The sequence below is a fragment of the Mustela putorius genome, unplaced genomic scaffold (assembly GCF_011764305.1).
Source record: "Mustela putorius furo isolate JIRA1106 unplaced genomic scaffold, ASM1176430v1.1 tig00000179_pilon_pilon_pilon, whole genome shotgun sequence".
Taxonomy (NCBI): domain Eukaryota; kingdom Metazoa; phylum Chordata; class Mammalia; order Carnivora; family Mustelidae; genus Mustela; species Mustela putorius.
In genome coordinates, this window is record NW_025421305.1 from 9,182,537 (window position 1) to 9,196,397 (window position 13,861).

Consider the following 13,861-nt stretch of genomic DNA (forward strand, 5'->3'; position numbering starts at 1 on the left):
GCTATTGATACAGTGTGCTTCATTACGGGGCCCACCCAGGGTGTCAGTTCATGAGGTTTACTGGGCAAACATTGATTTGCCCAAGAAGTCAACTTATTTGATCAAGAGAAGCAGGAAGAGCCAAAGTCAAAACTGGGGACAGGGAGAAGAGGAATAGGACCATGTAATAGGGCATCTGCTTGTCCTTGGAACCAGACAGAGACCAGAAGTATTGTGTGCCTACCTGCAGGAAGGGCCAGCAACTGAGGATGTCCCTCTCTGGACACTCGAGCTGCTTTCTGTCCACTCACCCAAGGCTGATGAAACACCAGTTTCCCAGAGAGTCAAAGTCATTTTCCCCAGTCTGCAGGGTCTCCCAATTTCTAGGGAACTTCTCCAGTCATCAGACCACACTTTCTCCCTGCCTTGGGGAAAAGATAAGCAGCAGTTAGAACGAGTCAGTGGGCACAAGATTGTACAAACAACAAGGGAAAATGTCTCATAGATGAATGAGACAATGTTTGTGCTCTGTGTAACTGGAAGCCTCTGCAGAACAGGTAGATGTTCTAGAAATTCAAGGTGAGGAGGACAGGACGGGGAATGTCAGAGCTTGCCACCTCCTGACAGAAGCTGTGGAGCTTCTGACTCAGGCCCACACAATCCAACTGTAGTGAGTCTCTGTGGGGTAGGAGGGGTGGCAGGGGAAGAAGGAACAGAAATGAGTGTGTAAGGCAAAGCAGATGTGAGGAGGAGGGCTGATTTGAGATTAGGATCTTGTTCTTTCCTTCTGTGCGTCATGTTATGAAGGGACCCCTGAATCTTAATATGGACTGGAACAGAAACACTGAAACTGTCTTTGGGGGCAAAGTACGGGCGTGGTTTGGGAGGATGGAACAGGAGAGGAAGTGGTTTTGTAGGAGGATGAAAAAGAGGTGAGTGAAGACCGTCTCTTAACCAGAAGCTGCCCGTGAGGTATGCAAGGAAGGCAAATAATCCTGGACTTCTAGGGAGACCCCAGACCTCAGGTCCTGACCCATGTAGAGCACAGAGGGCTGGGATCAGAAGAAGCCTGCTGAGGAAGTGGGATTTGCTGCCTTACGAAGGTCTCCTGCACTGACCAGTCCTAGCCACGACTGACATTTAAGCAGGAAAGCGGGCACACAGAACAAGGGACATACTCTCCCCACTTTGTCTAGACACCTTGGGTTGGGAGACTTGTCAGTCTCCTCATGGTGTACAATCTGTTACCTCAACTGTCCTGGACTTTCCTTCACAAACTCCGCTGTGTATCATTCATTCAGTGCCTATGTGCCACATGACATGTCCTGTCAGTGCCAGGACAAAAGAGTGAAGGGACACACGTGATTTCTGCCTTCACCTTTCTGCCTTCTCTGTGTCTGTCAAACCCCTCCATCCAATTGCCCTTTTCAAGGGCTGATGACTGAGGTGTGCGCACAGTCTGTGTTCCTAACCAAGGAAAAAACCTCCGAGCTGTCTGTGGTGCGTCAGCATCCTCCCCCTGTCTCCTGTTCCCAGCCTCTGCCCTGCCAGTTGTGGTTCCTCAGGCTGACCGTGGGCAGGAAGCCTCGGCTGGCCTCCACGCCATCAAGGTCTTCCCTCTGCTTCTCTGGCCCTGCCCCCAAACAGGGAGACTCTGGGGAGGCCAAAATCTAATCATTCACTCCACTGATTTAGTGTGTAACAAGAATGGGAGATATTGCCCTAAGAAAGAGCTTCCTAACACATCTGAAATCCTTGCAGTGGTGTCAGAGATGGAACTAGGTAGACAGCACACATTAGACATTATTATTTCTGTTCCATTAACAGTGGGTTCCTCACATGAAACCCAGCTCAGAAATAGTCAAACAACCTGTCACAGTCACCATCGAGAACTCCCTCCATCACTTAATTGATAGTGTGTCCTAAAGATAATTAAAAATACATGGAGAAAAGCTGGTCGATTCAGTTGCTGTCTAGAAACCTTGAGCCCGAGTCTGTCCTGGGCCTCTTCCAGGGTTCTAGAACACACACTGACATTAGATGGGAGCTTTCAACTCTGGGCCCTCAGGCATTGACAGGATGTGACTTGCTCATGTGGGTTCATGGTGGGAGTGTGAAGTGTGTGAAGGCAGGTGACCAAAACTGGATGCGGGCCAAGGGATGAGAGCTTTACCTGAGGTAGGAGTGTTTTACTGGTTGCTTTACTTGGTACTAGAACAAATATGACAAATTCTAGTCCAAACGCAAACCTCTTGCAGAGCACCCTGGTCTTGTCAGCAACTCTCCCTACATGGTGCTATCCCCAGCTTGGGTTCGCCATGGAGAGACTTCCTTTTGGATACCTGGGGCACATGTGGCCACAACCACAGGAGTCCTGGGCTGAGTCTTCCTTGTGGTGAGGAGACAGGGCTGGCTGACATGATGGAGCCAGTACTCCAGGATCATGCTGGTTGACCAAGTTGGTCAGTTGAAAAATTCCTTAAAATACCCCAGGGGCATGTTTTTATTTTGTATTGTTTTTTAAGGACTAAATATTCCAAGACCCTGATGTCAGAAAAGAGAGCTCTATGACTCTTATATAACTGGCCATGTTGCAAGTTTAAAAAAAATTAGTTAAAAGACTAGAAATTATGGTTACAAAAATATCTCTGCTAATAGTTTACTGTCTGGCTTGAGTGAGTTTGACTTTAAGGTGTGGTGGCTCTGGAAATTTATCATGAGTCACTCCATAATAACAGGCTGCACTATCAGGCATCAGCCCACACACAATTTTCCAGCCCTGAACTTTGAATGTTTCTTACAAAATGAAAATAATACAGTCTTATGCTTTATTCTAGGGATGAGGTGGTTGATACCACTTTAGACTTTGCTGAAGACTTGTGAATTTGATGTTTCCTATGAAATCAAAATGTTTGGAGGAAGCCTCTTGTTTTCTGTTGGAAGACACAAATCTTTAAGAGAAAAACCATGCACATGCAGTTTGTTGTCTATAGGTTGATTGTCTCCTTGTGCGTTATTTGCTTGACCTGGACTATCGTCTCTCCAAGTGGCTATCTCAGCCCTTGGAATCGAAATTACACATTTGAAGGAAGACTAAACTAGCAAACACAGATGGTTATCTCTCCACTTGCTTTATTTTCTCCTGTCTTTTTCTTGTCTCTGTTCTCTTCCTGGATTTGGAAAACCATAGATATGCTTTCTCCTGTACTGAATCAGCCTCATGGAGGAGACAGTAAGTAGATACCTTTTTTCTTTAATACACAGGGCTTGGTCTAGAGTTTTAATGGTTATTCCAGTGCAACTGGGCTCTTGGAAGACCAACTTTTATTGTGTCAACCCATGAAAGCCTGAAAGCCTTTCTCCATCTGGGACCTCTTCTTGATTCATTGAAGTCTTCCGCAGCATTCATGGTGCTGCTAAAATCCTTCTTTCTGCGGGTTTCCTGCTTGTCCTTGTCTCTTCTTCAAGATTCCCGTGGCAAACACCACGTACATCCATTTTGAATGCTTGGTCGCTGTGTTTAATTCATCTTTGCCTACTCATATCCTCAACTGGTCTGTAATTTCCTTGAGGGGAAAAAATGCTTTGTCCGTTTCTGTCATCCTCATTGTTTAGTGCACGGAAGGTACCCCAGACATGCTGATTCATTTGTAAGGGTAGTTTGTATGTACATTAACTCTCATTTAGGGCAAAACTGTGTGATAGGTGCCCCAAGAGGCTTTTTCACCTCCACTGTCTTGTTGAATCTTCCCAAGGACCCAAAGAGATAAATTTCATCGTAATTTCTTAGGTGGTGAAACTAAGACACTAAGAGCATCCCTGGCATCTCCCAAGCCAGGAAATGGCATTACATCTGTACAGCGAGAATAGGATTATCAAGGCTAAGTGGCAGGGATGCTTTCTTGTCCAGAGAGGAAAGCCTGCTTAGGAAGTTGGCTTGAGGAGCCGTGGAACCTGCTGGATGTGCTTCAGGGCATAACTGTGCAAGCTGCTGGTCCGCTCCCACCCTCTGGCCCAGACCCATGGTCCCAGCTGGGGCTGGAGACCTGCCACTCGAGTGTCTCTCTAAAGTCCTCCTTTCATTCTTCTGATTATATCCTTGTTATACTAACTGACATCACAGGATCCTGATGACCGTGGGCAGGGAGACCGCCTCTGCAAACTCTGTCTTTTATTTTCCCTGGATTGTGCTATTTTTTTTTTTTTCTCTATTTGATGGACTTCTGTCCTTTGCACCATCTCCCAGACCGCTTCCTTGGCAAGTTTTCTTTCAGAGCCTGCTCCGGGCAGAAAGGATAAAGGAGAGCATTTGGCCCAGAGGATGAGGAAGCTACTCTGTAGGAACTGAGTGGGGCTCTAAAGTCCCTTGAACCCATGGTGGGTGAGGGGGCTCGTTGCAATCTGCGTGTCTGTGCTCACAGAGCAACATGGCGGCACCGTGCACTGGGCTGCTCACCGGCCACGCAGTGAACTCGAACCAGCTTGCCTGGATGAGAGTCTGCATGACTGTAGTGAGGAACAATCCCAGTACCTACAACAAAAAGAGAAGACTTGGCCAATGTACTCCAGTGGTTTTATATGATTTTCTTATGTTAGTCAATAAACCAGTCTTGGGTGGGGGGGGCTGTGAAAAGTTTCACCCGTACACGGCAGTTTCTCAGTGTCAAATGTCTGTCACAAATTTTGCTTGTGGTCATCTCTGAAGCCTACAATTTAAAAAAAAAAAAAAAAAAAACACACAGCAATTATCTCAACCAAAGTGCTATTGAGTGCACTTTCCAGTGGTTGGTCCTCAGGCTCCTTTCCCAACAATGTTTTCCTCGTGCAAAAAAGCCCAAAGGAGCGTGTGCGTGGCTCCTGAAGCCGAGAAGTCAACTCTGCGGAAAATTTGCATGCCGTAATTGAGTTGCCGGGAATACTCAAGACATAATTCTTCAGGCTTGCAATGATGATCACGGGTCCCTGCAACCTTCCAGGCTGGCAGTGGAAATGGCCACCAGACTCTTCCAGTCCCCTGTCATCTGGGTCTTAGATCGAAACTTCATAACCCAGCTCAGATCCCCTGGTTTTTAGGAGGTGATAGCTGGTGAAACCTCAGCTTTCCTCGCCCTTAAGCTCCTGCAGGAAGTTAGGATTTTATAACTCCTTTGCCAAGTATTATGTTGGACCGAACAATTTAATACAGAGACATCTCGCGACCCTGGGTACAGGGTGCGTTTTTGGAGGGAAAGCCTGTAGTAGATGTGGAGTACTTTTGAATGAATGAACAAAGAGATGAATTTTGCACTTTTTGGAATTTGGGGAGTGATTTGACCCCGTGCACATACATGACATGGAAGTGTGCCTGGGCTTGAGGAAGTCCCTGGGCTGAAGTTCAGGAAGAAGCCCCAGTAGAATCCCTTTGGATAATTTTCAAGAAAATTACTTGGCCAATCATTCCTGGATGCTGGGCTGAATTTAACATAGGGATTATGAATCTGCAGAAATTCCTTGTCTGCCCTAATGCGCACACATACAATACGAGTTGAGTCGGAGTATTTTTTGTGTTTGCGTGTGTGTGTGTGGGGGGGTGATAAATTGGATCCTGTCACTATTCTGCAATGAAGCAGCAGACACAACTGACTTAAAGGAAGCTTCCCTCACTCCATCATTCTGCCAGGTTATACTGTGGGATCACCTCTTGTGTGTGTGCTCGGGCACCCTTTTCTGTGAGTCTGGATCTTGAATCATAAAATGCTTCCATGGTGGAACCTTTAGACATCCAGAATCCCAGGAAGCTCAGACAGTAAACCTTAATGTGCAGATATGGAGAAGTGTTGGGAGAATGTTTCTTGGTATTATCTAGGTTGAAGGCAGGTGAAAACTTTCTTCTGGAGGTTTTGGATGGCTGTCTCTATGGTCCTGAATTCCCAGGGCCAAACAGAGGCAAAACTGTAAAATGAAAGCTACCTCTGGAAGCTTCTCATCTCCCTTCCCCTCTGTTGTCTGCTCTTTTCCAAGATAATGGTGCATTTCTGAAAGGTAATGAGTTTGCAGTGGTATCCAAACCTGTGGCACAGATGGCCTTTTTCCTTGGCCTCTTATCAAATGCTGGGTCCAAGATGACACTTCTTTGGATACTTGAGATGACTCTGAGTTCAACTGGAACCTCCAGTGCAGGCTGGTGTTAATAATGACATGTGCTCTGCTGGGCAGCATTGACAGAAGTGAGTACTGATTGAAGAGGTAATGGTTCTAGGGTGTTCTGCACTGCTCAGATCATGTGTATTCTGTCCTTTAAGAGGAACATTGGTAAATAGGGACACATTCAGAAAAGGGTGTGAAAATAAGAGGACATGTTGTGGGAGGAATGAGGGAAGATTTGGGTATTTGCAACCTGACTAAAAAGGCCAGAAAGATCCTAGAATCTGACCTAGTTTGAACACCTGTTTGGTGTTTGCATTCATCTTCTATGTATCTCTACCAGATTATCGACTACACTTGGTCTGAATATCTGTTATGACTTAAAACTAGAACAAAAAGTTCCATTCCCTGCTGCTGTGGACTCTGGGCAGCCAGGGTTGGTGAAGGATCTCAAGACGGCTGGGTGAAAACTTGCTCTAAAAATCATTGACTGGTAGCTTTTGGGGAGATCATACCCTGAAACCAGAAGGTCATTGCTAACTCCCTGAAATTTTGGAATGAGACACTTCCAAGTTGGCTACTCTCCCTGAGAAACCTCCTGTTACCAACTGGGCTTACTACAAGGCCAATGTGGTGAAGGCTGGCTTGGTAGATGACCTTGAGAAGAAGTTCAATGCCCTGAGGATTCCTGTGCCAGAGGATAAATACACTGTTCAGGTGGATGCTGAAGGAAAAGAAGATGTGAAAAGTTGTGCTGAGTTTTTGTCTGTCTCAAAGGCCAGGATTGTGGAATACGCAAAACAGCTGGAGAAGCTAAGGAACATAATTCTGTTTGATTAGATGACCATTGAGGACATGAGTGAAGCCTTCCCAGAAACCAAATTAGACAAGAAGAAGAATCTCTATTGGCTTCACAAGCCAACCGAAAATTTATAAACTTGAGGTGGGGAGAGAGAGCTGGCCCTTGTATTATAAACGCTGGACATTAAAAATAATGGATACAGTAAAAAAAAAAAAAAAAAAACTAGAACAAAAAACCTAAAACTCCAGAGCATGGCACCTTCCTTTAAATATTTTAAGCAGAATGGTGTAAAACCTCTGGAAGTCAGGACCTTTGCCAATGTGAAGAAATGAGAGGAAGGCATTCTTCTCCTTCAATATGGCCCGAAGATCCTTGGGGGAAGTGTGAGGATTTAAGAGGAGGCATTGGCACTAGATGTAAGTTCCCCACCAGTGTCAAGATCTGCTACATTTATTTATACCTAGTTAAGTTCCTTTGGTGACAAGGAATATAAAACCCCAGGAATCAAACTTAAGTAAAAAGAAGCTGTAGGATGGGGCACTGGGATAGCTCAAGCAGTTAAGCATTCCACTCCTCAGTTCAACTCAGCTCAAGTCTTGATCTCAGAATCGTGAGTTCAAGCCCCACTTTGGGCTCCATGCTGGGCATAGAGCCTACTTAAAAAAAAAAAAAAAAAGTAGGGAAGAATTCAATGGTCCATCTCATCAACCAGGAACAAAGTATTGGCCAATCACTGAAGCTAAGCCTGTAAATTCCAGCACTATAATTATTAGGGCACATGATCTTTTCCTCTACTTGTCTTTATTGCTCTACCCTTTCTCAGATGGCTCCCCCCCACCCTATTTACAACTTCTCCCCCATAGTTTTGGCCTGGTTAGATCACCATCTCTCACCACCTGGGAATCTCTGACCACTAGAGAATCCTGGCTCTGTCTGAATTTATCTCTCAACTCCCTCCTGAAGAATTAGCTTCTCTGTGCTTCTTAGTCCTATAAGTCTAGAGAAAAAGATTCAGTTTGGCTCCGCTCAGCCTTTGGATCCACTCTCCTTGGATCACGTGTACAGCCCTGTTCCAGTCAGCTACAGTTTAGGCACACAAAGTCACACGAGTAGGTAGAGATGGGTCCTTTAAGAAGTACGTGAGGAATGGCAAAGATCAAAATACCTTCCAAGGCATATAGCTTGAAGCCAAAGAAAGCCATAATATCTAGGTGAGATATCAGTTCTACAGAAAGGCAAGGGTCCTTTAAATCTAACCTCATAGATTCCTATCTGCTATCCTTAGTTTTGCTCTGGAATTATTCTCTTTTTGCTGTTGTCATATAGAGCCCTTCCCTTTTCTCATCTGATTTTGCTTTGCTTGAACAAATTTGTATTCTTTTTGTCCATGAAATTTGGCGGTGGTCTTTCTTCTCTTTATACTTGTTTGTCCTCAGAACGTTGAGTAGTAGGACTTCAAAAAACTGCCCCCAATAGCCTCTGTCTTCTGCAATATATATATGTGTATTTTTTAAACAGGAAAAATCAGAATTAGTTTCCAGTGTCATATCCTATCTTTGAGGCTGCCTCTTCTTTCAACACAGAGTACAGAGCATGATGACAAATGAGAAACAATCATTTCACACATTCTGGTAAAATACATCTTCCCTGTCAGAACAGCAGGTGATTAGATCTTCATTTTGATGTAGACTGCAGCGTCTTCAGAAATGAATCAGTAAGGCCTGATTTGAAAGAGGATGCAAATTTCCAGCCAAGGAATCTGTTGAAGAGATTATATGCCTGTGTAAAGCAGTGTAGAAGTGAATCCATTCTGTCAGGTGGTCTCACACCGGTGCATTCTGTAGCCTAGACCCGAGGCTACACCCGCGCTGTAGACCATGGTTGTGGGGGAAGCACTTGGTACCTTATTTAATATTGATCTCTACTCCTTGTGGCGTTATTATTAGCTATGAAGTTTGTTGAAGCATCAATCTGCCTGAGTCATTTCCCAGGTGGAGCTGAGGCTTGAGTCCTGTAAATTATTAATCTTGGGGAAGAATAGCTTTATTCAAAAATTAATTTGAGTGAACGTTGCTCATTCATGGAGTAACTTATGTAAGTGGAGCATCAAGTTATCATCTGATGTGAATGAGAATTAACATAAATTGCCTCTCTGGAAAGTGTTTCCCTCTGTCTCTCTCAGCACAGTGTTCCTTTCTGGGAAGAGGGGCAGAATCTTCCGGACTAAGAGCACGGCGCCGGGAGCCAGGTGGCTTCTGGTTTGAAACAAAGCCTGCATTCACCAGCACTGTTACTTTGGGCAAAGAACTCAACCAACCACTCTGTGCCTCAGCTTCCTAATCTGTAAAATGGGTATGATGATAACAGTGCCTAATTTGTAGGATCACTATCAGACATAACTATATTTTTATTTGTATAGGTGAGAAAACCAAGACTCACAGAGTTATGTATCTCTTCCGAGTTCACAGAGCTGGTGAGTGGACGAGTTGGGATCTAAGCTTTAGCCTGTAAGCCCTTAGTTCATACCCTTCTCCACTAATCCCTCCCCAATTTGTCTATCATAAGGATCACCTGGGGATGCTTCTTAAAAACACAGATTTCCAGCCTTCAATGTAGAGACTGGGAGTTCATAGCATTAAGAAGTGTCCCATGTGGTAAGACTTAGAAATGATACACCAGAGCATGGACCTTCTGAGCTTTTGCAGCTAGATGAACGGCTTTGTGTGTGGAGCTGTTTTGTCTTCCTCTTCTCTCCCAGGCTCCCCTTTCACTAGACTTTTCTCTCCCCACAACCCTGCCTGTCTCCTCCACTGGGACTTTGAGAGTGCTGGTTACTTAAATCATCTTCTCTCTGAGATTTCCCAGGCTCTCGGTGTGCCTGGTCATTTCATGCAAGCTTTCTTCCCGATGACCCAGACTTCGCCTTTGAATTCCCTTTTATCCCTGTTCCTTGTTCATTCCTTTTTACCATTTTCCCTTTCCTTTATGTTCCTCAGGACCACTGAGAAGAGCCCAGATGGCCTATCTGCATGCCATATTGTAACGAAAACTGAACTATAGTATGAATTGCTTTCAGAGTGTGTCATAATAAAACCCAATATTATATTAAATATATACAGATATATTACAGATAAAATAATGACTGCTATGTATCTGACTGAAAATGATTGTATTTTCATCTAGAGAGCCAAAGTGAGTGCAGTGAGCTTTATTAATAGCTGGCCATGCCTGTGTAATTTGTAAAGGGTCACCTCATTGACATTCTGCTTCGGGGCCTACATTGTCTTCTTTGGGCGATGCCTAAATTTGGAGCTCTGGGTCATGGCATAACTCTAGATCCCAGTCAATCTCCTCCAAGGCCAAATGATGGTTCAAGAAGCACTATTTCACTGGAAAAAGCCCCCGATTTCTGCAATTGTGTAGGTCAAAGTCAAATCACTCATATCTGATGTGACGATAAATTGATTCAAGGACTTTGGCCCACATGCTGCCACTCGAGGAGCCAAGCCTAAATTAGATGCAAAAATGAGCAGTTGCGTGTGCTATTGTGGTCTGAATAAATGGCACTTAGGAGCACCAAACTGATCGCGTACTCAGGAGAGGAGAAAGAATTGACCAAATGAAATTTGTAGCTGCTTATTTACACAGCACTGTGGATTTTCAGTTGAGAAGTACATGATTATTCCAGGTCCAGAGGAGACTTTCTTGGAGGGTAGGAATTATACACGTTAGTAAACAATCATATTGTCCTTTTATTCCATGATGGTTGAACATTTCTTGTATTTATCATAATTCTGGAAGTGTATATGAGCAAACCCAGCTACTTGGAGAATGTGTTATCTTAACACTTTTTTAAATGGGTCCTAGACATTTTGAGAAGAAAGTCAACTCAAAATGGTATTGTTAGAATGTCTGATGAGACATGGTTCAAATAGGAAGGTCTACCCTCATTAACTAAGTGTGTGACTTTGAGCAACGAGGTCCTTCTCTCCGTCTTAGCTCCACTTTTCTCACTTATAAAATGAATACCACTTATTTCATTGGGTTGTTCAAATAATGATATATTGCAGTATATGGGAGAGTGCATGGCTAATGGCAAAGCCCAGTAGCAAGAGATGATCATCGTTTTTATGTTTGGTGCAAAGGAATAATTGGTAGACTTCTCTGGACTGAACCTGTCCTGGGAGGCAACAGGTGACCGTCGGGACTTGGTAAATTGTGATATGATTTAATTGTGGGATGACATTCCAACATATAGAGAACAGAAGACATCCTGTTCTTGTCACTGGGTGGTGACTGATGCCCTGGATGGCTATTTAAAATGTTAAAGCTAGGGGGCGCCTAGGTGGCTCAGTTGTTAAGCATCTGCCTTTGGCCTAGATCATGATCTCAGGGTCCTGGGATGGAGCCCCCCGAGGGGCTCCCTGCTCAGCAGGAAGCCTGCTTGTATGCCCACTCTCGCTGTCTCTCTCTCTGTCAAATAAATAAATAAAATCTTAAAAAAAAAAAAAAAAGGAATGTCAAAGCTAAAGTGCTCTCTGGGGTTTCAATCACTCAGCAAGCTGGCTCATAAAATAGTATTTCCCAAATAACGTGGCAAGGAATTCCCGCTCTCTGAAAACGGAGTTCTGTGGCTTAACAAGTATGGGAAATGCTGTATGCATTACCTCCCCCTTAGGGTTAACATTGCAAATGTGTGTGTTTAAGCTATTACTGTCTCACACACATGTAGAAGCCCCAAGTGGCTATTCAACTAGAAATTAATTTTTAATAAAATAAAAAATTCAGTTCCATAGTCACACTAGCTACATCTCAAGTGCCTCACAGCCACATGAGGCTAGTTGCTCCATATTGGGAACTGTATATACAGAATATTTCCATCATTGCAGAAAGTTCTATTAAGCAGCGCAGGAAGCATTCTGAGGCAACCTGCGGTAAAAGAACTTATTGAACTTTGTTCATTTAGCAAATCTTTTAATATCCAGCTGAGCCTCCGCCTGGCCAGATGCTGTTTAGAGAATACAGTTTGGCATTCTTGGTGAGGGAGAACCCACATCTGGATGTGGGGTTCCAGGACCTGCTCCTGGTTGTTTACGGTTCTTCAAATCCTTCTTGTTTTTGTTGAAAGATCAATTTTTTAAAAAGATTTTATTTATTTACTTGACAGAGAGAGTGAGAAAGGGAACACAAGCAGGGGGAGTGAGAGAGGGAGAAGCAAGCTTCCTGTGGAGCAGGGAGCCTGATGCGGGGCTTGATCCCAGGACCCCAGATTCATGACCTGAGCTGAAGGCAGCTGCCTAATGACTGAGCCATCCAGGTGCCCCAAAAGATTAATTATTTTTGAAACAAATAATACATTATATGTTAATTTAAAGAAGATTAATTATTTTGATATTTTAAGACATAACCTCACCACGCCTCATGGCTTTGTGAAACTCATTGATAACCAATGTTCGCTGTTACAGACTCCTGATAGTTTCAGAGGTGGAAGGGGCCTTGGGGGTGATGTAAGTCCATCTCCTTGTTTTCTTTACGAGGCAACGAAAACCCAGAAATGTTATGTGACTTTCCCAAGGTCACTCAGTCAACAGTACAATACCTGCTTCTCATTAGGGCTGTTGTTTTGTCTTCTCTTCACAAACTGAAGGGGAAAACAACCCAATTATTAATGGACTAGAATAATATCAATGGTAACCTGGGATTTATCTCTAGTTTGAGATCTTACCTATCTTTGTGAGAGTGGGTTTTGAGTAAATTTATTCTGCATTTTGTAATGTAACGTGTTTTTATGAGCACCGATGAGATAGGGCCTATCAGTGAAAAAAATCACCCACCACTCAATTTCTTCCCTCTCCTTTATAATAAAGTCCTTGATGATCTCCAGCAACTGGCCAGTAATAACTGCATGAGTTTGCGCATGTTTTGTACCCCAGTAGAACTCCTTTGATTGACTAGAATTCTAGCTAGACCCTATCTGCCTTTAATTTTTGTGGCCATGGGATAAAAAAAGGAGTGACAATTGAAACCTGCATAGTAGAAAAGTAACTGCACTATTCTCTGTTTATAGAAAAGCTGACATTCACTATCTAGGAACGGGCCAGTTCAGAGGCACGGGTCAGATATGCATTTCTGGGCCCACCACCGCGGACGGGTCGGTAGCACAGGTGAGTAGAAGGTAGGCCATGAAAGGAAGACAGGTCATGTGCCAGGGTAATATCCTGGGAGGAACTGCCCTCTGAAGGCTGTAATCTGGAAACAATATTCTTCTGGCACCTTGACTAGGATGTCAGTGGGAAAGCCCCATTAGTCATCTCTGCCAGATGGGGGCTTCTGGAAATCTCTGTGCTGCTGTACATGTCTCTATTGATGAAACACTGAAGCCACAGGGGTTGTGACCACAAATGTCTCATCCTGCAGACCCTCTGGCCTTACAAGGATCACAAAGAGAGAAATGAGTTGTGGATTCTGACCTTTGTAGCCTTTGTGTTTTAACATGTGGAAAGTGTCATGTTTGCCATTTCTCTTGGCATACATTTCTGGAGAATTGTACACTTTAATGGCCAAGCCAATTTAGGCTACCCCTGACCCTCTAAAGACGGGACCTCCCGAGGTAATTCCTGAGTGCTCTGAAGTTTAAGAAACACTACCCTTGAGAAATCACTCTCGTTTTCTCAGGACGTCATCAGCTGTGTGAACACTAATAGAACTTAATTATCATGAAAGAGAATGATGTCAGTACTTGGTTTTCACTTCACTGAATTCAGTTTGCTCATCTACGTATAGAATCTGGTATCAGCTTCCTGTTATCACAGCAGAGAAGTTGGCTTTGTTTTTCTTCCACATGCTTGCAGTCTCTCTTCCTGTCTTGTTATAAGGAAGGAGAGTTAGAGAAAATTCTGGCTCAAGATAAGACCCAGAGATCCAAGTCCTGTGAATCTTTTTTTTTTTCATGGGGAA

The 13,861-nt window shown here is 44.0% G+C and overlaps 1 pseudogene; it reads left to right on the top strand.

Moving 5' to 3' along the window:
• The first annotated feature begins 4,406 nt into the window (after window positions 1-4,406).
• Window positions 4,407-7,143, top strand: LOC101669932 (annotated as a pseudogene).
• Window positions 7,144-13,861: the final 6,718 nt, after the last annotated feature.